Source organism: Oncorhynchus mykiss, chromosome 19, assembly GCF_057628025.1.
Source record: "Oncorhynchus mykiss isolate SJ-2025 chromosome 19, ASM5762802v1, whole genome shotgun sequence".
NCBI classification, from domain to species: Eukaryota; Metazoa; Chordata; class Actinopteri; order Salmoniformes; family Salmonidae; genus Oncorhynchus; species Oncorhynchus mykiss.
The window spans coordinates 8,759,612-8,782,432 of record NC_143040.1 but is presented as its reverse complement, the minus strand read 5'-3'; the positions used below and the strand labels follow the sequence as shown (position 1 = coordinate 8,782,432).

Sequence of the window (22,821 nt, the reverse complement as noted above, 5' to 3'; positions counted from 1 at the left end):
CTCTGTACATTAGTGAGGGCTGTTGGAACCCTGTACATTAGTGAGGGCTGTTGGGGCCCTATTTCAACTCCAGATGACATAACCTAGCTAGCAGAGACAGCATGCTAACTATGAAAGTATCGATCCAGCAACAATGTCGAGGTCAAAAAAGAAAGGAACTATGTTAAACCAAGCTGACTTCGTAAGATAAGTCAACTCGGACGGAAATAATGAACAGGCTGAACGTACATTTCTGTGACTATCTAGATAACTTTAGCTTGTCATTCCTGTTTACAGAGTGTTAGTCCCCACGAGAGCAAATGCTATTTATATGGGGTTTAGGGTTAAAGTTAGAATTAGGTTTAGGAGCTAGGGTTAGGTTTAGGGTTAAGGTTAGGTTTTTGGTTTAGGGTTAAGGTTAAGGTTAGGTTTAGGGTTAAGGTTAGGTTTTTGGTTTAGGGTTAAGGTTAGGTTTTTGGTTTAGGGTTAAGGTTAGGTTTTTGGTTTAGGGTTTAGGGTTAAGGTTAGGTTTTTGGTTTAGGGTTAAGGGTTAAGGTTAGGTTTTTGGTTTAGGGTTAAGGTTAGGTTTTTGGTTTAGGGTTAGGTTTTTGGTGTAGGGTTAAGGTTAGGTTTAGGGTTAAGGTTAGGTTTTTGGTTTAGGGTTAAGGTTAGGTTTTTGGTTTAGGGTTAGGTTTTTGGTGCAGGGTTAAGGTTAGGTTTAGGGTTAAGGTTAGGTTTTTGGTTTAGGGTTAAGTTTAGGTTTTTGGTTTAGGGTTAAGGTTAGGTTTTTGGTTTAGGGTTAAGGTTAGGTTTTTGGTTTAGGGTTAAGGTTAGGTTTTTGGTGTAGGGTTAAGGCGAGGTTTTTGGTTTAGGTTTAAGGTGAGGTTTTTGGTTAGGGTTAAGGTTAGGTTTTTGGTTTAGGGTTAAGGTTAGGTTTTTGGTTTAGGGTTAAGGTTAAAGTAAGGTTAAAAGAGAACAGGTTAGAGTTAGTGGTTATGGAAAATAGGATTTTGAATGGGATTGAATTGTGTGTTCCCACAAGGTTAGCTGTACAAGACTATGTGTGTGCGTGTGTGTGCGTGTGTGTGTGTGTGTGAATATTGAATGAATCAAATGATTGATGGACCCGTCTATCTGTTTCTTCACCATTCTGTCTCTCTGTCTCTTAGTCCATGAAGTCCCTGTCCTCCTTCCTTCCTTGGATGATAAAAGACGAATGAAAAGTCCTACCATTAAAAAAAAAACTCCTACAATAAAATGTCACTCCACAATAACAATCGACAATTCATACTACTAATTTAAAACGCATATGGTAGAACCCAATCAATAGAGTTATGAGACACTGTAGACATTCATAGTAAAACAACATTTTAAATCCTGCTGGCCAGTACGGGTATCGAACCCGCGACCTTCGCGTTATTAGCACGACGCTCTAACCAACTGAGCTAACCGGCCTGAGATAATGATCAATCTACGGAACGGGGATACACCCATATATGGGTCTGGAGGTGGTCGCTTATCTACAATGTCTACGTTCTACCAATAGAGGGCAGAGAACGTAAACAAATCCAGCTCAGTTCCAAGGACTACCTTCTACACTGTCAATGATCAACACTATGGCTGTTGGGAACCCTGTACATTAGTGAGGGCTGTTGTGGCTCTGTACATTAGTGAGGGCTGTTGGGGCCCTGTACATTAGTGAGGGCTGTTGGGGCTCTGTACATTAGTGAGGGCTGTTGGGGCTCTGTACATTAGTGAGGGCTGTTGGGGCTCTGTACATTAGTGAGGGCTGTTGGGGCTCTGTACATTAGTGAGGGCTGTTGGAACCCTGTACATTAGTGAGGGCTGTTGGAACCCTGTACATTAGTGAGGGCTGTTGGGGCCCTGTACATTAGTGAGGGCTGTTGGGGCTCTGTACATTAGTGAGGGCTGTTGGAACCCTGTACATTAGTGAGGGCTGTTGGGGCCCTATTTCAACTCCAGATGACATAACCTAGCTAGCAGAGACAGCATGTTAACTATGAAAGTATCGATCCAGCAACAATGTCGAGGTCAAAAAAGAAAGGAACTATGTTAAACCAAGCTGACTTCGTAAGATAAGTCAACTCGGACGGAAATAATGAACAGGCTGAACGTACATTTCTGTGACTATCTAGATAACTTTAGCTTGTCATTCCTGTTTACAGAGTGTTAGTCCCCACGAGAGCAAATGCTTTTTATATGGGGTTTAGGGTTAAAGTTAGAATTAGGTTTAGGAGCTAGGGTTAGGTTTAGGGTTAAGGTTAGGTTTTTGGTTTAGGGTTAAGGTTAGGTTTTTGGTTTAGGGTTAAGGTTAGGTTTTTGGTTTAGGGTTAAGGTTAGGTTTAGGGTTAAGGTTAGGTTTTTGGTTTAGGGTTAAGGTTAAGTTTAGGGTTAAGGTTAGGTTTTTGGTTTAGGGTTAAGGTTAGGTTTAGGGTTAAGGTTAGGTTTTTGATTTAGCGTTAAGGTTAGGTTTAGGGTTTAGGGTTAAGGTTAGGTTTAGGGTTAAGGTTAGGTTTTTGGTTTAGGGTTAAGGTTAGGTTTTTGGTTTAGGGTTAAGGTTAGGTTTTTGGTTTAGGGTTAAGATTAGGTTTTTGGTTTAGGGTAAAGGTTAGGTTTTTGGTTTAGGGTTAAGGTTAGGTTTAGGGTTAAGGTTAGGTTTTTGGTTTAGGGTTAAGGTTAGGTTCTTGGTTTAGGGTTAAGGTTAGGTTTTTGGTTTAGGGTTAAGGTTAGGTTTTTGGTTTAGGGTTAAGGTTAGGTTTAGGGATAAGGTTAGGTTTTTGGTTTAGGGTTAAGGTTAGGTTTAGGGTTAAGGTTAGGTTTTTGGTTTAGGGTCAAGGTTAGGTTTTTGGTTTAGGGTTAAGGTTAGGTTTTTGGTTTAGGGTTAAGGTTAAGGTTAGGTTTAGGGTTAAGGTTAGGTTTTTGGTTTAGGGTTAAGGTTAGGTTTTTGGTTTAGGGTTAAGGTTAAAGTAAGGTTAATAGAGAACAGGTTAGGGTTAGTGGTTATGGAAAATAGGATTTTGAATGGGATTGATTTGTGTGTTCCCACAAGGTTAGCTGTACAAGACTATGTGTGTGTGTGTGTGTGTGTGTGTGTGTGTGTGTGTGTGCGTGTGTGTGTGTGTGTGAATATTGAATGAATCAAATGATTGATGGACCCGTCTATCTGTTTCTTCACCATTCTGTCTCTCTGTCTCTTAGTCCATGAAGTCCCTGTCCTCCTTCCTTCCTTGGATGATAAAAGACGAATGAAAAGTCCTACCATTAAAAAAAAACCTCCTACAATAAAATGTCACTCCACAATAACAATCGACAATTCATACTACTAATTTAAAACGCATATGGTAGAACCCAATCAATAGAGTTATGAGACACTGTAGACATTCATGGTAAAAATAAATAAATCCTGCTGGCCAGTACGGGTATCAAACCCACGACCTTCGCGTTATTAGCACGACGCTCTAACCAACTGAGCTAACCGGCCTGAGATAATGCTCAATCTACGGAACGGGGATACACCCATATATGGGTCTGGAGGTGGTCGCTCATCTACAATGTCTACGTTCTACCAATAGAGGGCAGAGAACGTAAACAAATCCAGCTCAGTTCCAAGGACTCCCTTCTACACTGTCAATGATCAACACTATGGCTGTTGGGAACCCTGTACATTAGTGAGGGCGGTTGGGGCTCTGTACATTAGTGAGGGCTGTTGGGGCTCTGTACATTAGTGAGGGCTGTTGGGGCTCTGTACATTAGTGAGGGCTGTTGGAACCCTGTACATTAGTGAGGGCTGTTGGAACCCGGTACATTAGTGAGGGCTGTTGGGGCCCTGTACATTAGTGAGGGCTGTTGGGAACCCTGTACATTAGTGAGGGCTGTTGGGGCTCTGTACATTAGTGAGGGCTGTTGGGGCTCTGTACATTAGTGAGGGCTGTTGGAACCCGGTACATTAGTGATGGCTGTTGGGGCCCCTGTACATTAGTGAGTCCTGTTGGGGCTCTGTACATTAGTGAGGGCTGTTGGGGCTCTGTACATTAGTGAGGGCTGTTGGGGCTCTGTACATTAGTGAGGGCTGTTGGGAACCCTGTACATTAGTGAGGGCTGTTGGGGCCCTGTACATTAGTGAGGGCTGTTGGGGCTCTGTACATTAGTGAGGGCTGTTGGAACCCTGTACATTAGTGAGGGCTGTTGGGGCCCTATTTCAACTCCAGATGACATAACCTAGCTAGCAGAGACAGCATGCTAACTATGAAAGTATCGATCCAGCAACAATGTCGAGGTCAAAAAAGAAAGGAACTATGTTAAACCAAGCTGACTTCGTAAGATAAGTCAACTCGGACGGAAATAATGAACAGGCTGAACGTACATTTCTGTGACTATCTAGATAACTTTAGCTTGTCATTCCTGTTTACAGAGTGTTAGTCCCCACGAGAGCAAATGCTATTTATATGGGGTTTAGGGTTAAAGTTAGAATTAGGTTTAGGAGCTAGGGTTAGGTTTTTGGTTTAGGGTTAAGGTTAAGGTTAGGTTTAGGGTTAAGGTTAGGTTTTTGGTTTAGGGTTAAGGTTAGGTTTTTGGTTTAGGGTTAAGGTTAGGTTTTTGGTTTAGGGTTAAGGTTATGTTTTTGGTTTAGGGTTTAGGGTTAAGGTTAGGTTTTTGGTTTAGGGTTAAGGTTAGGTTTTTGGTTTAGGGTTTAGGGTTAAGGTTAGGTTTTTGGTTTAGGTTTAAGGTTAGGTTTTTGGTTTAGGGTTAGGTTTTTGGTGTAGGGTTAAGGTTAGGTTTAGGGTTAAGGTTAGGTTTTTGGTTTAGGGTTAAGTTTAGGTTTTTGGTTTAGGGTTAAGGTTAGGTTTTTGGTTTAGGGTTAAGGTTAGGTTTTTGGTTTAGGGTTAAGGTTAGGTTTTTGGTGTAGGGTTAAGGTGAGGTTTTTGGTTTAGGTTTAAGGTGAGGTTTTTGGTTAGGGTTAAGGTTAGGTTTTTGGTTTTAGGGTTAAGGTTAGGTTTTTGGTTTAGGGTTAAGGTTAAAGTAAGGTTAAAAGAGAACAGGTTAGGGTTAGTGGTTATGGAAAATAGGATTTTGAATGGGATTGAATTGTGTGTTCCCACAAGGTTAGCTGTACAAGACTATGTGTGTGCGTGTGTGTGCGTGTGTGTGTGTGTGTGAATATTGAATGAATCAAATGATTGATGAACCCGTCTATCTGTTTCTTCACCATTCTGTCTCTCTGTCTCTTAGTCCATGAAGTCCCTGTCCTCCTTCCTTCCTTGGATGATAAAAGACGAATGAAAAGTCCTACCATTAAAAAAAAAAACTCCTACAATAAAATGTCACTCCACAATAACAATCGACAATTCATACTACTAATTTAAAACGCATATGGTAGAACCCAATCAATAGAGTTATGAGACACTGTAGACATTCATAGTAAAACAAAATTTTAAATCCTGCTGGCCAGTACGGGTATCGAACCCGCGACCTTCGCGTTATTAGCACGACGCTCTAACCAACTGAGCTAACCGGCCTGAGATAATGATCAATCTACGGAACGGGGATACACCCATATATGGGTCTGGAGGTGGTCGCTTATCTACAATGTCTACGTTCTACCAATAGAGGGCAGAGAACGTAAACAAATCCAGCTCAGTTCCAAGGACTCCCTTCTACACTGTCAATGATCAACACTATGGCTGTTGGGAACCCTGTACATTAGTGAGGGCTGTTGTGGCTCTGTACATTAGTGAGGGCTGTTGGGGCCCTGTACATTAGTGAGGGCTGTTGGGGCTCTGTACATTAGTGAGGGCTGTTGGGGCCCTGTACATTAGTGAGGGCTGTTGGGGCCCTGTACATTAGTGAGGGCTGTTGGGGCTCTGTACATTAGTGAGGGCTGTTGGAACCCTGTACATTAGTGAGGGCTGTTGGGGCCCTATTTCAACTCCAGATGACATAACCTAGCTAGCAGAGACAGCATGCTAACTATGAAAGTATCGATCCAGCAACAATGTCGAGGTCAAAAAAGAAAGGAACTATGTTAAACCAAGCTGACTTCGTAAGATAAGTCAACTCGGACGGAAATAATGAACAGGCTGAACGTACATTTCTGTGACTATCTAGATAACTTTAGCTTGTCATTCCTGTTTACAGAGTGTTAGTCCCCACGAGAGCAAATGCTATTTATATGGGGTTTAGGGTTAAAGTTAGAATTAGGTTTAGGAGCTAGGGTTAGGTTTTTGGTTTAGGGTTAAGGTTAAGGTTAGGTTTAGGGTTAAGGTTAGGTTTTTGGTTTAGGGTTAAGGTTAGGTTTTTGGTTTAGGGTTAAGGTTAGGTTTTTGGTTTAGGGTTAAGGTTAGGTTTTTGGTTTAGGGTTTAGGGTTAAGGTTAGGTTTTTGGTTTAGGGTTAAGGTTAGGTTTTTGGTTTAGGGTTTAGGGTTAAGGTTAGGTTTTTGGTTTAGGGTTAAGGTTAGGTTTTTGGTTTAGGGTTAGGTTTTTGGTGTAGGGTTAAGGTTAGGTTTAGGGTTAAGGTTAGGTTTTTGGTTTAGGGTTAAGTTTAGGTTTTTGGTTTAGGGTTAAGGTTAGGTTTTTGGTTTAGGGTTAAGGTTAGGTTTTTGGTTTAGGGTTAAGGTTAGGTTTTTGGTGTAGGGTTAAGGTGAGGTTTTTGGTTTAGGTTTAAGGTGAGGTTTTTGGTTAGGGTTAAGGTTAGGTTTTTGGTTTAGGGTTAAGGTTAGGTTTTTGGTTTAGGGTTAAGGTTAAAGTAAGGTTAAAAGAGAACAGGTTAGGGTTAGTGGTTATGGAAAATAGGATTTTGAATGGGATTGAATTGTGTGTTCCCACAAGGTTAGCTGTACAAGACTATGTGTGTGCGTGTGTGTGCGTGTGTGTGTGTGTGTGAATATTGAATGAATCAAATGATTGATGGACCCGTCTATCTGTTTCTTCACCATTCTGTCTCTCTGTCTCTTAGTCCATGAAGTCCCTGTCCTCCTTCCTTCCTTGGATGATAAAAGACGAATGAAAAGTCCTACCATTAAAAAAAAAACTCCTACAATAAAATGTCACTCCACAATAACAATCGACAATTCATACCACTAATTTAAAACGCATATGGTAGAACCCAATCAATAGAGTTATGAGACACTGTAGACATTCATAGTAAAACAAAATTTTAAATCCTGCTGGCCAGTACGGGTATCGAACCCGCGACCTTCGCATTATTAGCACGACGCTCTAACCAACTGAGCTAACCGGCCTGAGATAATGATCAATCTACGGAACGGGGATACACCCATATATGGGTCTGGAGGTGGTCGCTTATCTACAATGTCTACGTTCTACCAATAGAGGGCAGAGAACGTAAACAAATCCAGCTCAGTTCCAAGGACTCCCTTCTACACTGTCAATGATCAACACTATGGCTGTTGGGAACCCTGTACATTAGTGAGGGCTGTTGTGGCTCTGTACATTAGTGAGGGCTGTTGGGGCCCTGTACATTAGTGAGGGCTGTTGGGGCTCTGTACATTAGTGAGGGCTGTTGGGGCCCTGTACATTAGTGAGGGCTGTTGGGGCCCTGTACATTAGTGAGGGCTGTTGGGGCTCTGTACATTAGTGAGGGCTGTTGGAACCCTGTACATTAGTGAGGGCTGTTGGGGCCCTATTTCAACTCCAGATGACATAACCTAGCTAGCAGAGACAGCATGCTAACTATGAAAGTATCGATCCAGCAACAATGTCGAGGTCAAAAAAGAAAGGAACTATGTTAAACCAAGCTGACTTCGTAAGATAAGTCAACTCGGACGGAAATAATGAACAGGCTGAACGTACATTTCTGTGACTATCTAGATAACTTTAGCTTGTCATTCCTGTTTACAGAGTGTTAGTCCCCACGAGAGCAAATGCTATTTATATGGGGTTTAGGGTTAAAGTTAGAATTAGGTTTAGGAGCTAGGGTTAGGTTTTTGGTTTAGGGTTAAGGTTAAGGTTAGGTTTAGGGTTAAGGTTAGGTTTTTGGTTTAGGGTTAAGGTTAGGTTTTTGGTTTAGGGTTAAGGTTAGGTTTTTGGTTTAGGGTTAAGGTTAGGTTTTTGGTTTAGGGTTTAGGGTTAAGGTTAGGTTTTTGGTTTAGGGTTAAGGTTAGGTTTTTGGTTTAGGGTTTAGGGTTAAGGTTAGGTTTTTGGTTTAGGGTTAAGGTTAGGTTTTTGGTTTAGGGTTAGGTTTTTGGTGTAGGGTTAAGGTTAGGTTTAGGGTTAAGGTTAGGTTTTTGGTTTAGGGTTAAGTTTAGGTTTTTGGTTTAGGGTTAAGGTTAGGTTTTTGGTTTAGGGTTAAGGTTAGGTTTTTGGTTTAGGGTTAAGGTTAGGTTTTTGGTGTAGGGTTAAGGTGAGGTTTTTGGTTTAGGTTTAAGGTGAGGTTTTTGGTTAGGGTTAAGGTTAGGTTTTTGGTTTAGGGTTAAGGTTAGGTTTTTGGTTTAGGGTTAAGGTTAAAGTAAGGTTAAAAGAGAACAGGTTAGGGTTAGTGGTTATGGAAAATAGGATTTTGAATGGGATTGAATTGTGTGTTCCCACAAGGTTAGCTGTACAAGACTATGTGTGTGCGTGTGTGTGCGTGTGTGTGTGTGTGTGAATATTGAATGAATCAAATGATTGATGGACCCGTCTATCTGTTTCTTCACCATTCTGTCTCTCTGTCTCTTAGTCCATGAAGTCCCTGTCCTCCTTCCTTCCTTGGATGATAAAAGACGAATGAAAAGTCCTACCATTAAAAAAAAAACTCCTACAATAAAATGTCACTCCACAATAACAATCGACAATTCATACCACTAATTTAAAACGCATATGGTAGAACCCAATCAATAGAGTTATGAGACACTGTAGACATTCATAGTAAAACAAAATTTTAAATCCTGCTGGCCAGTACGGGTATCGAACCCGCGACCTTCGCATTATTAGCACGACGCTCTAACCAACTGAGCTAACCGGCCTGAGATAATGATCAATCTACGGAACGGGGATACACCCATATATGGGTCTGGAGGTGGTCGCTTATCTACAATGTCTACGTTCTACCAATAGAGGGCAGAGAACGTAAACAAATCCAGCTCAGTTCCAAGGACTCCCTTCTACACTGTCAATGATCAACACTATGGCTGTTGGGAACCCTGTACATTAGTGAGGGCTGTTGTGGCTCTGTACATTAGTGAGGGCTGTTGGGGCCCTGTACATTAGTGAGGGCTGTTGGGGCTCTGTACATTAGTGAGGGCTGTTGGGGCCCTGTACATTAGTGAGGGCTGTTGGGGCCCTGTACATTAGTGAGGGCTGTTGGGGCTCTGTACATTAGTGAGGGCTGTTGGAACCCTGTACATTAGTGAGGGCTGTTGGGGCCCTGTACACTAGTGAGGGCTGTTGGGGCTCTGTACATTAGTGAGGGCTGTTGGAACCCTGTACATTAGTGAGGGCTGTTGGGGCCCTATTTCAACTCCAGATGACATAACCTAGCTAGCAGAGACAGCATGCTAACTATGAAAGTATCGATCCAGCAACAATGTCGAGGTCAAAAAAGAAAGGAACTATGTTAAACCAAGCTGACTTCGTAAGATAAGTCAACTCGGACGGAAATAATGAACAGGCTGAACGTACATTTCTGTGACTATCTAGATAACTTTAGCTTGTCATTCCTGTTTACAGAGTGTTAGTCCCCACGAGAGCAAATGCTATTTATATGGGGTTTAGGGTTAAAGTTAGAATTAGGTTTAGGAGCTAGGGTTAGGTTTAGGGTTAAGGTTAGGTTTTTGGTTTAGGGTTAAGGTTAAGGTTAGGTTTAGGGTTAAGGTTAGGTTTTTGGTTTAGGGTTAAGGTTAGGTTTTTGGTTTAGGGTTAAGGTTAGGTTTTTGGTTTAGGGTTAAGGTTAGGTTTTTGGTTTAGGGTTAAGGTTAGGTTTTTGGTTTAGGGTTTAGGGTTAAGGTTAGGTTTTTGGTTTAGGGTTAAGGTTAGGTTTTTGGTTTAGGGTTTAGGGTTAAGGTTAGGTTTTTGGTTTAGGGTTAAGGTTAGGTTTTTGGTTTAGGGTTAGGTTTTTGGTGTAGGGTTAAGGTTAGGTTTAGGGTTAAGGTTAGGTTTTTGGTTTAGGGTTAAGGTTAGGTTTTTGGTTTAGGGTTAGGTTTTTGGTGTAGGGTTAAGGTTAGGTTTAGGGTTAAGGTTAGGTTTTTGGTTTAGGGTTAAGTTTAGGTTTTTGGTTTAGGGTTAAGGTTAGGTTTTTGGTTTAGGGTTAAGGTTAGGTTTTTGGTTTAGGGTTAAGGTTGGGTTTTTGGTGTAGGGTTAAGGTGAGGTTTTTGGTTTAGGTTTAAGGTGAGGTTTTTGGTTAGGGTTAAGGTTAGGTTTTTGGTTTAGGGTTAAGGTTAGGTTTTTGGTTTAGGGTTAAGGTTAAAGTAAGGTTAAAAGAGAACAGGTTAGGGTTAGTGGTTATGGAAAATAGGATTTTGAATGGGATTGAATTGTGTGTTCCCACAAGGTTAGCTGTACAAGACTATGTGTGTGCGTGTGTGTGCGTGTGTGTGTGTGTGTGAATATTGAATGAATCAAATGATTGATGGACCCGTCTATCTGTTTCTTCACCATTCTGTCTCTCTGTCTCTTAGTCCATGAAGTCCCTGTCCTCCTTCCTTCCTTGGATGATAAAAGACGAATGAAAAGTCCTACCATTAAAAAAAAAACTCCTACAATAAAATGTCACTCCACAATAACAATCGACAATTCATACCACTAATTTAAAACGCATATGGTAGAACCCAATCAATAGAGTTATGAGACACTGTAGACATTCATAGTAAAACAAAATTTTAAATCCTGCTGGCCAGTACGGGTATCGAACCCGCGACCTTCGCGTTATTAGCACGACGCTCTAACCAACTGAGCTAACCGGCCTGAGATAATGATCAATCTACGGAACGGGGATACACCCATATATGGGTCTGGAGGTGGTCGCTTATCTACAATGTCTACGTTCTACCAATAGAGGGCAGAGAACGTAAACAAATCCAGCTCAGTTCCAAGGACTCCCTTCTACACTGTCAATGATCAACACTATGGCTGTTGGGAACCCTGTACATTAGTGAGGGCTGTTGTGGCTCTGTACATTAGTGAGGGCTGTTGGGGCCCTGTACATTAGTGAGGGCTGTTGGGGCTCTGTACATTAGTGAGGGCTGTTGGGGCCCTGTACATTAGTGAGGGCTGTTGGGGCCCTGTACATTAGTGAGGGCTGTTGGGGCTCTGTACATTAGTGAGGGCTGTTGGAACCCTGTACATTAGTGAGGGCTGTTGGGGCCCTATTTCAACTCCAGATGACATAACCTAGCTAGCAGAGACAGCATGCTAACTATGAAAGTATCGATCCAGCAACAATGTCGAGGTCAAAAAAGAAAGGAACTATGTTAAACCAAGCTGACTTCGTAAGATAAGTCAACTCGGACGGAAATAATGAACAGGCTGAACGTACATTTCTGTGACTATCTAGATAACTTTAGCTTGTCATTCCTGTTTACAGAGTGTTAGTCCCCACGAGAGCAAATGCTATTTATATGGGGTTTAGGGTTAAAGTTAGAATTAGGTTTAGGAGCTAGGGTTAGGTTTAGGGTTAAGGTTAGGTTTTTGGTTTAGGGTTAAGGTTAAGGTTAGGTTTAGGGTTAAGGTTAGGTTTTTGGTTTAGGGTTAAGGTTAGGTTTTTGGTTTAGGGTTAAGGTTAGGTTTTTGGTTTAGGGTTAAGGTTAGGTTTTTGGTTTAGGGTTAAGGTTAGGTTTTTGGTTTAGGGTTTAGGGTTAAGGTTAGGTTTTTGGTTTAGGGTTAAGGTTAGGTTTTTGGTTTAGGGTTTAGGGTTAAGGTTAGGTTTTTGGTTTAGGGTTAAGGTTAGGTTTTTGGTTTAGGGTTAGGTTTTTGGTGTAGGGTTAAGGTTAGGTTTAGGGTTAAGGTTAGGTTTTTGGTTTAGGGTTAAGGTTAGGTTTTTGGTTTAGGGTTAGGTTTTTGGTGTAGGGTTAAGGTTAGGTTTAGGGTTAAGGTTAGGTTTTTGGTTTAGGGTTAAGTTTAGGTTTTTGGTTTAGGGTTAAGGTTAGGTTTTTGGTTTAGGGTTAAGGTTAGGTTTTTGGTTTAGGGTTAAGGTTGGGTTTTTGGTGTAGGGTTAAGGTGAGGTTTTTGGTTTAGGTTTAAGGTGAGGTTTTTGGTTAGGGTTAAGGTTAGGTTTTTGGTTTAGGGTTAAGGTTAGGTTTTTGGTTTAGGGTTAAGGTTAAAGTAAGGTTAAAAGAGAACAGGTTAGGGTTAGTGGTTATGGAAAATAGGATTTTGAATGGGATTGAATTGTGTGTTCCCACAAGGTTAGCTGTACAAGACTATGTGTGTGCGTGTGTGTGCGTGTGTGTGTGTGTGTGAATATTGAATGAATCAAATGATTGATGGACCCGTCTATCTGTTTCTTCACCATTCTGTCTCTCTGTCTCTTAGTCCATGAAGTCCCTGTCCTCCTTCCTTCCTTGGATGATAAAAGACGAATGAAAAGTCCTACCATTAAAAAAAAAACTCCTACAATAAAATGTCACTCCACAATAACAATCGACAATTCATACTACTAATTTAAAACGCATATGGTAGAACCCAATCAATAGAGTTATGAGACACTGTAGACATTCATAGTAAAACAAAATTTTAAATCCTGCTGGCCAGTACGGGTATCGAACCCGCGACCTTCGCATTATTAGCACGACGCTCTAACCAACTGAGCTAACCGGCCTGAGATAATGATCAATCTACGGAACGGGGATACACCCATATATGGGTCTGGAGGTGGTCGCTTATCTACAATGTCTACGTTCTACCAATAGAGGGCAGAGAACGTAAACAAATCCAGCTCAGTTCCAAGGACTCCCTTCTACACTGTCAATGATCAACACTATGGCTGTTGGGAACCCTGTACATTAGTGAGGGCTGTTGTGGCTCTGTACATTAGTGAGGGCTGTTGGGGCCCTGTACATTAGTGAGGGCTGTTGGGGCTCTGTACATTAGTGAGGGCTGTTGGGGCCCTGTACATTAGTGAGGGCTGTTGGGGCCCTGTACATTAGTGAGGGCTGTTGGGGCTCTGTACATTAGTGAGGGCTGTTGGAACCCTGTACATTAGTGAGGGCTGTTGGGGCCCTATTTCAACTCCAGATGACATAACCTAGCTAGCAGAGACAGCATGCTAACTATGAAAGTATCGATCCAGCAACAATGTCGAGGTCAAAAAAGAAAGGAACTATGTTAAACCAAGCTGACTTCGTAAGATAAGTCAACTCGGACGGAAATAATGAACAGGCTGAACGTACATTTCTGTGACTATCTAGATAACTTTAGCTTGTCATTCCTGTTTACAGAGTGTTAGTCCCCACGAGAGCAAATGCTATTTATATGGGGTTTAGGGTTAAAGTTAGAATTAGGTTTAGGAGCTAGGGTTAGGTTTAGGGTTAAGGTTAGGTTTTTGGTTTAGGGTTAAGGTTAAGGTTAGGTTTAGGGTTAAGGTTAGGTTTTTGGTTTAGGGTTAAGGTTAGGTTTTTGGTTTAGGGTTAAGGTTAGGTTTTTGGTTTAGGGTTAAGGTTAGGTTTTTGGTTTAGGGTTTAGGGTTAAGGTTAGGTTTTTGGTTTAGGGTTTAGGGTTAAGGTTAGGTTTTTGGTTTAGGGTTAAGGTTAGGTTTTTGGTTTAGGGTTTAGGGTTAAGGTTAGGTTTTTGGTTTAGGGTTAAGGTTAGGTTTTTGGTTTAGGGTTAGGTTTTTGGTGTAGGGTTAAGGTTAGGTTTAGGGTTAAGGTTAGGTTTTTGGTTTAGGGTTAAGGTTAGGTTTTTGGTTTAGGGTTAGGTTTTTGGTGTAGGGTTAAGGTTAGGTTTAGGGTTAAGGTTAGGTTTTTGGTTTAGGGTTAAGTTTAGGTTTTTGGTTTAGGGTTAAGGTTAGGTTTTTGGTTTAGGGTTAAGGTTAGGTTTTTGGTTTAGGGTTAAGGTTGGGTTTTTGGTGTAGGGTTAAGGTGAGGTTTTTGGTTTAGGTTTAAGGTGAGGTTTTTGGTTAGGGTTAAGGTTAGGTTTTTGGTTTAGGGTTAAGGTTAGGTTTTTGGTTTAGGGTTAAGGTTAAAGTAAGGTTAAAAGAGAACAGGTTAGGGTTAGTGGTTATGGAAAATAGGATTTTGAATGGGATTGAATTGTGTGTTCCCACAAGGTTAGCTGTACAAGACTATGTGTGTGCGTGTGTGTGCGTGTGTGTGTGTGTGTGAATATTGAATGAATCAAATGATTGATGGACCCGTCTATCTGTTTCTTCACCATTCTGTCTCTCTGTCTCTTAGTCCATGAAGTCCCTGTCCTCCTTCCTTCCTTGGATGATAAAAGACGAATGAAAAGTCCTACCATTAAAAAAAAAACTCCTACAATAAAATGTCACTCCACAATAACAATCGACAATTCATACTACTAATTTAAAACGCATATGGTAGAACCCAATCAATAGAGTTATGAGACACTGTAGACATTCATAGTAAAACAAAATTTTAAATCCTGCTGGCCAGTACGGGTATCGAACCCGCGACCTTCGCATTATTAGCACGACGCTCTAACCAACTGAGCTAACCGGCCTGAGATAATGATCAATCTACGGAACGGGGATACACCCATATATGGGTCTGGAGGTGGTCGCTTATCTACAATGTCTACGTTCTACCAATAGAGGGCAGAGAACGTAAACAAATCCAGCTCAGTTCCAAGGACTCCCTTCTACACTGTCAATGATCAACACTATGGCTGTTGGGAACCCTGTACATTAGTGAGGGCTGTTGTGGCTCTGTACATTAGTGAGGGCTGTTGGGGCCCTGTACATTAGTGAGGGCTGTTGGGGCTCTGTACATTAGTGAGGGCTGTTGGGGCCCTGTACATTAGTGAGGGCTGTTGGGGCCCTGTACATTAGTGAGGGCTGTTGGGGCTCTGTACATTAGTGAGGGCTGTTGGAACCCTGTACATTAGTGAGGGCTGTTGGGGCCCTATTTCAACTCCAGATGACATAACCTAGCTAGCAGAGACAGCATGCTAACTATGAAAGTATCGATCCAGCAACAATGTCGAGGTCAAAAAAGAAAGGAACTATGTTAAACCAAGCTGACTTCGTAAGATAAGTCAACTCGGACGGAAATAATGAACAGGCTGAACGTACATTTCTGTGACTATCTAGATAACTTTAGCTTGTCATTCCTGTTTACAGAGTGTTAGTCCCCACGAGAGCAAATGCTATTTATATGGGGTTTAGGGTTAAAGTTAGAATTAGGTTTAGGAGCTAGGGTTAGGTTTAGGGTTAAGGTTAGGTTTTTGGTTTAGGGTTAAGGTTAAGGTTAGGTTTAGGGTTAAGGTTAGGTTTTTGGTTTAGGGTTAAGGTTAGGTTTTTGGTTTAGGGTTAAGGTTAGGTTTTTGGTTTAGGGTTAAGGTTAGGTTTTTGGTTTAGGGTTAAGGTTAGGTTTTTGGTTTAGGGTTTAGGGTTAAGGTTAGGTTTTTGGTTTAGGGTTTAGGGTTAAGGTTAGGTTTTTGGTTTAGGGTTAAGGTTAGGTTTTTGGTTTAGGGTTAGGTTTTTGGTGTAGGGTTAAGGTTAGGTTTAGGGTTAAGGTTAGGTTTTTGGTTTAGGGTTAAGGTTAGGTTTTTGGTTTAGGGTTAGGTTTTTGGTGTAGGGTTAAGGTTAGGTTTAGGGTTAAGGTTAGGTTTTTGGTTTAGGGTTAAGTTTAGGTTTTTGGTTTAGGGTTAAGGTTAGGTTTTTGGTTTAGGGTTAAGGTTAGGTTTTTGGTTTAGGGTTAAGGTTAGGTTTTTGGTGTAGGGTTAAGGTGAGGTTTTTGGTTTAGGTTTAAGGTGAGGTTTTTGGTTAGGGTTAAGGTTAGGTTTTTGGTTTAGGGTTAAGGTTAGGTTTTTGGTTTAGGGTTAAGGTTAAAGTAAGGTTAAAAGAGAACAGGTTAGGGTTAGTGGTTATGGAAAATAGGATTTTGAATGGGATTGAATTGTGTGTTCCCACAAGGTTAGCTGTACAAGACTATGTGTGTGCGTGTGTGTGCGTGTGTGTGTGTGTGTGAATATTGAATGAATCAAATGATTGATGGACCCGTCTATCTGTTTCTTCACCATTCTGTCTCTCTGTCTCTTAGTCCATGAAGTCCCTGTCCTCCTTCCTTCCTTGGATGATAAAAGACGAATGAAAAGTCCTACCATTAAAAAAAAAACTCCTACAATAAAATGTCACTCCACAATAACAATCGACAATTCATACTACTAATTTAAAACGCATATGGTAGAACCCAATCAATAGAGTTATGAGACACTGTAGACATTCATAGTAAAACAAAATTTTAAATCCTGCTGGCCAGTACAGGTATCGAACCCGCGACCTTCGCATTATTAGCACGACGCTCTAACCAACTGAGCTAACCGGCCTGAGATAATGATCAATCTACGGAACGGGGATACACCCATATATGGGTCTGGAGGTGGTCGCTTATCTACAATGTCTACGTTCTACCAATAGAGGGCAGAGAACGTAAACAAATCCAGCTCAGTTCCAAGGACTCCCTTCTACACTGTCAATGATCAACACTATGGCTGTTGGGAACCCTGTACATTAGTGAGGGCTGTTGTGGCTCTGTACATTAGTGAGGGCTGTTGGGGCCCTGTACATTAGTGAGGGCTGTTGGGGCTCTGTACATTAGTGAGGGCTGTTGGGGCCCTGTACATTAGTGAGGGCTGTTGGGGCCCTGTACATTAGTGAGGGCTGTTGGAACCCTGTACATTAGTGAGGGCTGTTGGGGCCCTATTTCAACTCCAGATGACATAACCTAGCTAGCAGAGACAGCATGCTAACTATGAAAGTATCGATCCAGCAACAATGTCGAGGTCAAAAAAGAAAGGAACTATGTTAAACCAAGCTGACTTCGTAAGATAAGTCAACTCGGACGGAAATAATGAACAGGCTGAACGTACATTTCTGTGACTATCTAGATAACTTTAGCTTGTCATTCCTGTTTACAGAGTGTTAGTCCCCACGAGAGCAAATGCTATTTATATGGGGTTTAGGGTTAAAGTTAGAATTAGGTTTAGGAGCTAGGGTTAGGTTTAGGGTTAAAGTTAGGTTTTTGGTTTAGGGTTAAGGTTGAGGTTAGGTTTAGGGTTAAGGTTAGGTTTTTGGTTTAGGGTTAAGGTTAGGTTTTTGGTTTAGGGTTAAGGTTAGGTTTTTGGTTTAGGGTTAAGGTTAGGTTTTTGGTTTAGGGTTTAGGGTTAAGGTTAGGTTTTTGGTTTAGGGTTAAGGTTAGGTTTTTGGTTTAGGGTTTAGGGTTAAGGTTAGGTTTTTGGTTTAGGGTTAAGGTTAGGTTTTTGGTTTAGGGTTAGGTTTTTGGTGTAGGGTTAAGGTTAGGTTTAGGGTTAAGGTTAGGTTTTTGGTTTAGGGTTAAGGTTAGGTTTTTGGTTTAGGGTTAAGGTTAGGTTTTTGGTTTAGGGTTAAGGTTAGGTTTTTGGTTTAGGGTTAAGGTTAGGTTTTTTGTGTAGGGTTAAGGTGAGGTTTTTGGTTTAGGGTTAAGGTTAGGTTTTTGGTTTAGGGTTAAGGTTAAAGTAAGGTTAAAAGAGAACAGGTTAGGGTTAGTGGTTATGGAAAATAGGATTTTGAATGGGATTGAATTGTGTGTTCCCACAAGGTTAGCTGTACAAGACTATGTGTGTGCGTGTGTGTGCGTGTGTGTGTGTGTGTGTGTGAATATTGAATGAATCAAATGATTGATGGACCCGTCTATCTGTTTCTTCACCATTCTGTCTCTCTGTCTCTTAGTCCATGAAGTCCCTGTCCTCCTTCCTTCCTTGGATGATAAAAGACGAATGAAAAGTCCTACCATTAAAAAAAAAACTCCTACAATAAAATGTCACTCCACAATAACAATCGACAATTCATACTACTAATTTAAAACGCATATGGTAGAACCCAATCAATAGAGTTATGAGACACTGTAGACATTCATAGTAAAACAAAATTTTAAATCCTGCTGGCCAGTACGGGTATCGAACCCGCGACCTTCGCGTTATTAGCACGACGCTCTAACCAACTGAGCTAACCGGCCTGAGATAATGATCAATCTACGGAACGGGGATACACCCATATATGGGTCTGGAGGTGGTCGCTTATCTACAATGTCTACGTTCTACCAATAGAGGGCAGAGAACGTAAACAAATCCAGCTCAGTTCCAAGGACTCCCTTCTACACTGTCAATGATCAACACTATGGCTGTTGGGAACCCTGTACATTAGTGAGGGCTGTTGTGGCTCTGTACATTAGTGAGGGCTGTTGGGGCCCTGTACATTAGTGAGGGCTGTTGGGGCTCTGTACATTAGTGAGGGCTGTTGGGGCTCTGTACATTAGTGAGGGCTGTTGGAACCCTGTACATTAGTGAGGGCTGTTGGGGCCCTGTACATTAGTGAGGGCTGTTGGGGCTCTGTACATTAGTGAGGGCTGTTGGGGCCCTGTACATTAGTGAGGGCTGTTGGGGCTCTGTACATTAGTGAGGGCTGTTGGGGCTCTGTACATTAGTGAGGCCTGTTGGGGCCCTGTACATTAGTGAGGGCTGTTGGGGCTCTGTACATTAGTGAGGGCTGTTGGAACTCTGTACATTAGTGAGGGCTGTTGGAACCCTGTACATTAGTGAGGGCTGTTGGGGCTCTGTACATTAGTGAGGGCTGTTGGGGCTCTGTACATTAGTGAGGGCTGTTGGGGCTCTGTACATTAGTGAGGGCTGTTGGGGACCCTGTACATTAGTGAGGGCTGTTGGGGCCCTGTACATTAGTGAGGGCTGTTGGGGCTCTGTACATTAGTGAGGGCTGTTGGGGCCCTGTACATTAGTGAGGGCTGTTGGGGCTCTGTACATTAGTGAGGGCTGTTGGAACCCTGTACATTAGTGAGGGCTGTTGGGGCCCTGTACATTAGTGAGGGCTGTTGGGGCTCTGTACATTAGTGAGGGCTGTTGGAACCCTGTACATTAGTGAGGGCTGTTTGGGCCCTATTTCAACTCCAGATGACATAACCTAGCTAGCAGAGACAGCATGTTAACTATGAAAGTATCGATCCAGCAACAATGTCGAGGTCAAAAAAGAAAGGAACTATGTTAAACCAAGCTGACTTCGTAAGATAAGTCAACTCGGACGGAAATAATGAACAGGCTGAACGTACATTTCTGTGACTATCTAGATAACTTTAGCTTGTCATTCCTGTTTACAGAGTGTTAGTCCCCACGAGAGCAAATGCTATTTATATGGGGTTTAGGGTTAAAGTTAGAATTAGGTTTAGGAGCTAGGGTTAGGTTTAGGGTTAAGGTTAGGTTTTTGATTTAGGGTTAAGGTTAGGTTTTTGGTTTAGGGTTAAGGTGAGGTTTTTGGTTTAGGGTTAAGGTTAGGTTTTTGGTTTAGGGTTAAGGTTAGGTTTTTGGTTTAGGGTTAAGGTAAGGTTTTTGGTTTAGGGTTTAGGGTTAAGGTTAGGTTTTTGGTTTAGGGTTAAGGTTAGGTTTTTGGTTTAGGGTTTAGGGTTAAGGTTAGGTTTTTGGTTTAGGGTTAAGGTTAGGTTTTTGGTTTATGGTTAGGTTTTGGGTGTAGGGTGAAGGTTAGGTTTAGGGTTAAGGTTAGGTTTTTGGTTTAGGGTTAAGGTTAGGTTTTTGGTTTAGGGTTAAGGTTAGGTTTTTGGTTTAGGGTTAAGGTTAGGTTTTTGGTTTAGGGTTAAGGTTAGGTTTTTTGTGTAGGGTTAAGGTGAGGTTTTTGGTTTAGGTTTAAGGTGAGGTTTTTGGTTAGGGTTAAGGTTAGGTTTTTGGTTTAGGGTTAAGGTTAGGTTTTTTGTGTAGGGTTAAGGTGAGGTTTTTGGTTTAGGTTTAAGGTGACGTTTTTGGTTAGGGTTAAGGTTAGGTTTTTGGTGTAGGGTTAAGGCGAGGTTTTTGGTTTAGGTTTAAGGTGAGGTTTTTGGTTAGGGTTAAGGTTAGGTTTTTGGTTTAGGGTTAAGGTTAGGTTTTTGGTTTAGGGTTAAGGTTAAAGTAAGGTTAAAAGAGAACAGGTTAGGGTTAGTGGTTATGGAAAATAGGATTTTGAATGGGATTGAATTGTGTGTTCCCACAAGGTTAGCTGTACAAGACTATGTGTGTGCGTGTGTGTGCGTGTGTGTGTGTGTGTGAATATTGAATGAATCAAATGATTGATGGACCCGTCTATCTGTTTCTTCACCATTCTGTCTCTCTGTCTCTTAGTCCATGAAGTCCCTGTCCTCCTTCCTTCCTTGGATGATAAAAGACGAATGAAAAGTCCTACCATTAAAAAAAAAACTCCTACAATAAAATGTCACTCCACAATAACAATCGACAATTCATACTACTAATTTAAAACGCATATGGTAGAACCCAATCAATAGAGTTATGAGACACTGTAGACATTCATAGTAAAACAAAATTTTAAATCCTGCTGGCCAGTACGGGTATCGAACCCGCGACCTTCGCGTTATTAGCACGACGCTCTAACCAACTGAGCTAACCGGCCTGAGATAATGATCAATCTACGGAACGGGGATACACCCATATATGGGTCTGGAGGTGGTCGCTTATCTACAATGTCTACGTTCTACCAATAGAGGGCAGAGAACGTAAACAAATCCAGCTCAGTTCCAAGGACTCCCTTCTACACTGTCAATGATCAACACTATGGCTGTTGGGAACCCTGTACATTAGTGAGGGCTGTTGTGGCTCTGTACATTAGTGAGGGCTGTTGGGGCCCTGTACATTAGTGAGGGCTGTTGGGGCTCTGTACATTAGTGAGGGCTGTTGGGGCCCTGTACATTAGTGAGGGCTGTTGGGGCCCTGTACATTAGTGAGGGCTGTTGGAACCCTGTACATTAGTGAGGGCTGTTGGGGCCCTGTACATTAGTGAGGGCTGTTGGGGCTCTGTACATAAGTGAGGGCTGTTGGAACCCTGTACATTAGTGAGGGCTGTTGGGGCCCTATTTCAACTCCAGATGACATAACCTAGCTAGCAGAGACAGCATGCTAACTATGAAAGTATCGATCCAGCAACAATGTCGAGGTCAAAAAAGAAAGGAACTATGTTAAACCAAGCTGACTTCGTAAGATAAGTCAACTCGGACGGAAATAATGAACAGGCTGAACGTACATTTCTGTGACTATCTAGATAACTTTAGCTTGTCATTCCTGTTTACAGAGTGTTAGTCCCCACGAGAGCAAATGCTATTTATATGGGGTTTAGGGTTAAAGTTAGAATTAGGTTTAGGAGCTAGGGTTAGGTTTAGGGTTAAGGTTAGGTTTTTGGTTTAGGGTTAAGGTTGAGGTTAGGTTTAGGGTTAAGGTTAGGTTTTTGGTTTAGGGTTAAGGTTAGGTTTTTGGTTTAGGGTTAAGGTTAGGTTTTTGTTTAGGGTTAAGGTTAGGTTTTTGGTTTAGGGTTTAGGGTTAAGGTTAGGTTTTTGGTTTAGGGTTAAGGTTAGGTTTTTGGTTTAGGGTTTAGGGTTAAGGTTAGGTTTTTGGTTTAGGGTTAAGGTTAGGTTTTTGGTTTAGGGTTAGGTTTTTGGTGTAGGGTTAAGGTTAGGTTTAGGGTTAAGGTTAGGTTTTTGGTTTAGGGTTAAGGTTAGGTTTTTGGTTTAGGGTTAAGGTTAGGTTTTTGGTTTAGGGTTAAGGTTAGGTTTTTGGTTTAGGGTTAAGGTTAGGTTTTTTGTGTAGGGTTAAGGTGAGGTTTTTGGTTTAGGTTTAAGGTGAGGTTTTTGGTTAGGGTTAAGGTTAGGTTTTTGGTTTAGGGTTAAGGTTAGGTTTTTGGTTTAGGGTTAAGGTTAAAGTAATGTTAAAAGAGAACAGGTTAGGGTTAGTGGTTATGGAAAATAGGATTTTGAATGGGATTGAATTGTGTGTTCCCACAAGGTTAGCTGTACAAGACTATGTGTGTGCGTGTGTGTGCGTGTGTGTGTGTGTGTGAATATTGAATGAATCAAATGATTGATGGACCCGTCTATCTGTTTCTTCACCATTCTGTCTCTCTGTCTCTTAGTCCATGAAGTCCCTGTCCTCCTTCCTTCCTTGGATGATAAAAGACGAATGAAAAGTCCTACCATTAAAAAAAAAACTCCTACAATAAAATGTCACTCCACAATAACAATCGACAATTCATACTACTAATTTAAAACGCATATGGTAGAACCCAATCAATAGAGTTATGAGACACTGTAGACATTCATAGTAAAACAAAATTTTAAATCCTGCTGGCCAGTACGGGTATCGAACCCGCGACCTTCGCGTTATTAGCACGACGCTCTAACCAACTGAGCTAACCGGCCTGAGATAATGATCAATCTACGGAACGGGGATACACCCATATATGGGTCTGGAGGTGGTCGCTTATCTACAATGTCTACGTTCTACCAATAGAGGGCAGAGAACGTAAACAAATCCAGCTCAGTTCCAAGGACTCCCTTCTACACTGTCAATGATCAACACTATGGCTGTTGGGAACCCTGTACATTAGTGAGGGCTGTTGTGGCTCTGTACATTAGTGAGGGCTGTTGGGGCCCTGTACATTAGTGAGGGCTGTTGGGGCTCTGTACATTAGTGAGGGCTGTTGGGGCCCTGTACACTAGTGAGGGCTGTTGGGGCTCTGTACATTAGTGAGGGCTGTTGGAACCCTGTACATTAGTGAGGGCTGTTGGGGCCCTATTTCAACTCCAGATGACATAACCTAGCTAGCAGAGACAGCATGCTAACTATGAAAGTATCGATCCAGCAACAATGTCGAGGTCAAAAAAGAAAGGAACTATG

General features: G+C 41.8%; 12 non-coding genes across 12 annotated transcripts; all 12 read right to left on the bottom strand.

Moving 5' to 3' along the window:
• Positions 1-1,360: 1,360 nt before the first annotated feature.
• On the bottom strand, positions 1,361-1,434 carry trnai-aau (transfer RNA isoleucine (anticodon AAU)). Its single transcript has one exon. It is a non-coding gene; the product is annotated as a tRNA-Ile (tRNA).
• Positions 1,435-3,407: 1,973 nt separating this feature from the next.
• On the bottom strand, positions 3,408-3,481 carry trnai-aau (transfer RNA isoleucine (anticodon AAU)). Its single transcript has one exon. It is a non-coding gene; the product is annotated as a tRNA-Ile (tRNA).
• Positions 3,482-5,442: 1,961 nt separating this feature from the next.
• Positions 5,443-5,516, bottom strand: trnai-aau (transfer RNA isoleucine (anticodon AAU)). The gene has a single exon. It is a non-coding gene; the product is annotated as a tRNA-Ile (tRNA).
• Positions 5,517-7,164: 1,648 nt separating this feature from the next.
• trnai-aau (transfer RNA isoleucine (anticodon AAU)) lies at positions 7,165-7,238 on the bottom strand. Its single transcript has one exon. It is a non-coding gene; the product is annotated as a tRNA-Ile (tRNA).
• Positions 7,239-8,886: 1,648 nt separating this feature from the next.
• trnai-aau (transfer RNA isoleucine (anticodon AAU)) lies at positions 8,887-8,960 on the bottom strand. The gene has a single exon. It is a non-coding gene; the product is annotated as a tRNA-Ile (tRNA).
• Positions 8,961-10,822: 1,862 nt separating this feature from the next.
• On the bottom strand, positions 10,823-10,896 carry trnai-aau (transfer RNA isoleucine (anticodon AAU)). The gene has a single exon. It is a non-coding gene; the product is annotated as a tRNA-Ile (tRNA).
• Positions 10,897-12,674: 1,778 nt separating this feature from the next.
• Positions 12,675-12,748, bottom strand: trnai-aau (transfer RNA isoleucine (anticodon AAU)). Its single transcript has one exon. It is a non-coding gene; the product is annotated as a tRNA-Ile (tRNA).
• A 1,785-nt stretch (positions 12,749-14,533) lies between these two features.
• On the bottom strand, positions 14,534-14,607 carry trnai-aau (transfer RNA isoleucine (anticodon AAU)). Its single transcript has one exon. It is a non-coding gene; the product is annotated as a tRNA-Ile (tRNA).
• A 1,753-nt stretch (positions 14,608-16,360) lies between these two features.
• On the bottom strand, positions 16,361-16,434 carry trnai-aau (transfer RNA isoleucine (anticodon AAU)). The gene has a single exon. It is a non-coding gene; the product is annotated as a tRNA-Ile (tRNA).
• Positions 16,435-18,027: 1,593 nt separating this feature from the next.
• On the bottom strand, positions 18,028-18,101 carry trnai-aau (transfer RNA isoleucine (anticodon AAU)). The gene has a single exon. It is a non-coding gene; the product is annotated as a tRNA-Ile (tRNA).
• A 2,373-nt stretch (positions 18,102-20,474) lies between these two features.
• trnai-aau (transfer RNA isoleucine (anticodon AAU)) lies at positions 20,475-20,548 on the bottom strand. Its single transcript has one exon. It is a non-coding gene; the product is annotated as a tRNA-Ile (tRNA).
• Positions 20,549-22,269: 1,721 nt separating this feature from the next.
• trnai-aau (transfer RNA isoleucine (anticodon AAU)) lies at positions 22,270-22,343 on the bottom strand. The gene has a single exon. It is a non-coding gene; the product is annotated as a tRNA-Ile (tRNA).
• Positions 22,344-22,821: the final 478 nt, after the last annotated feature.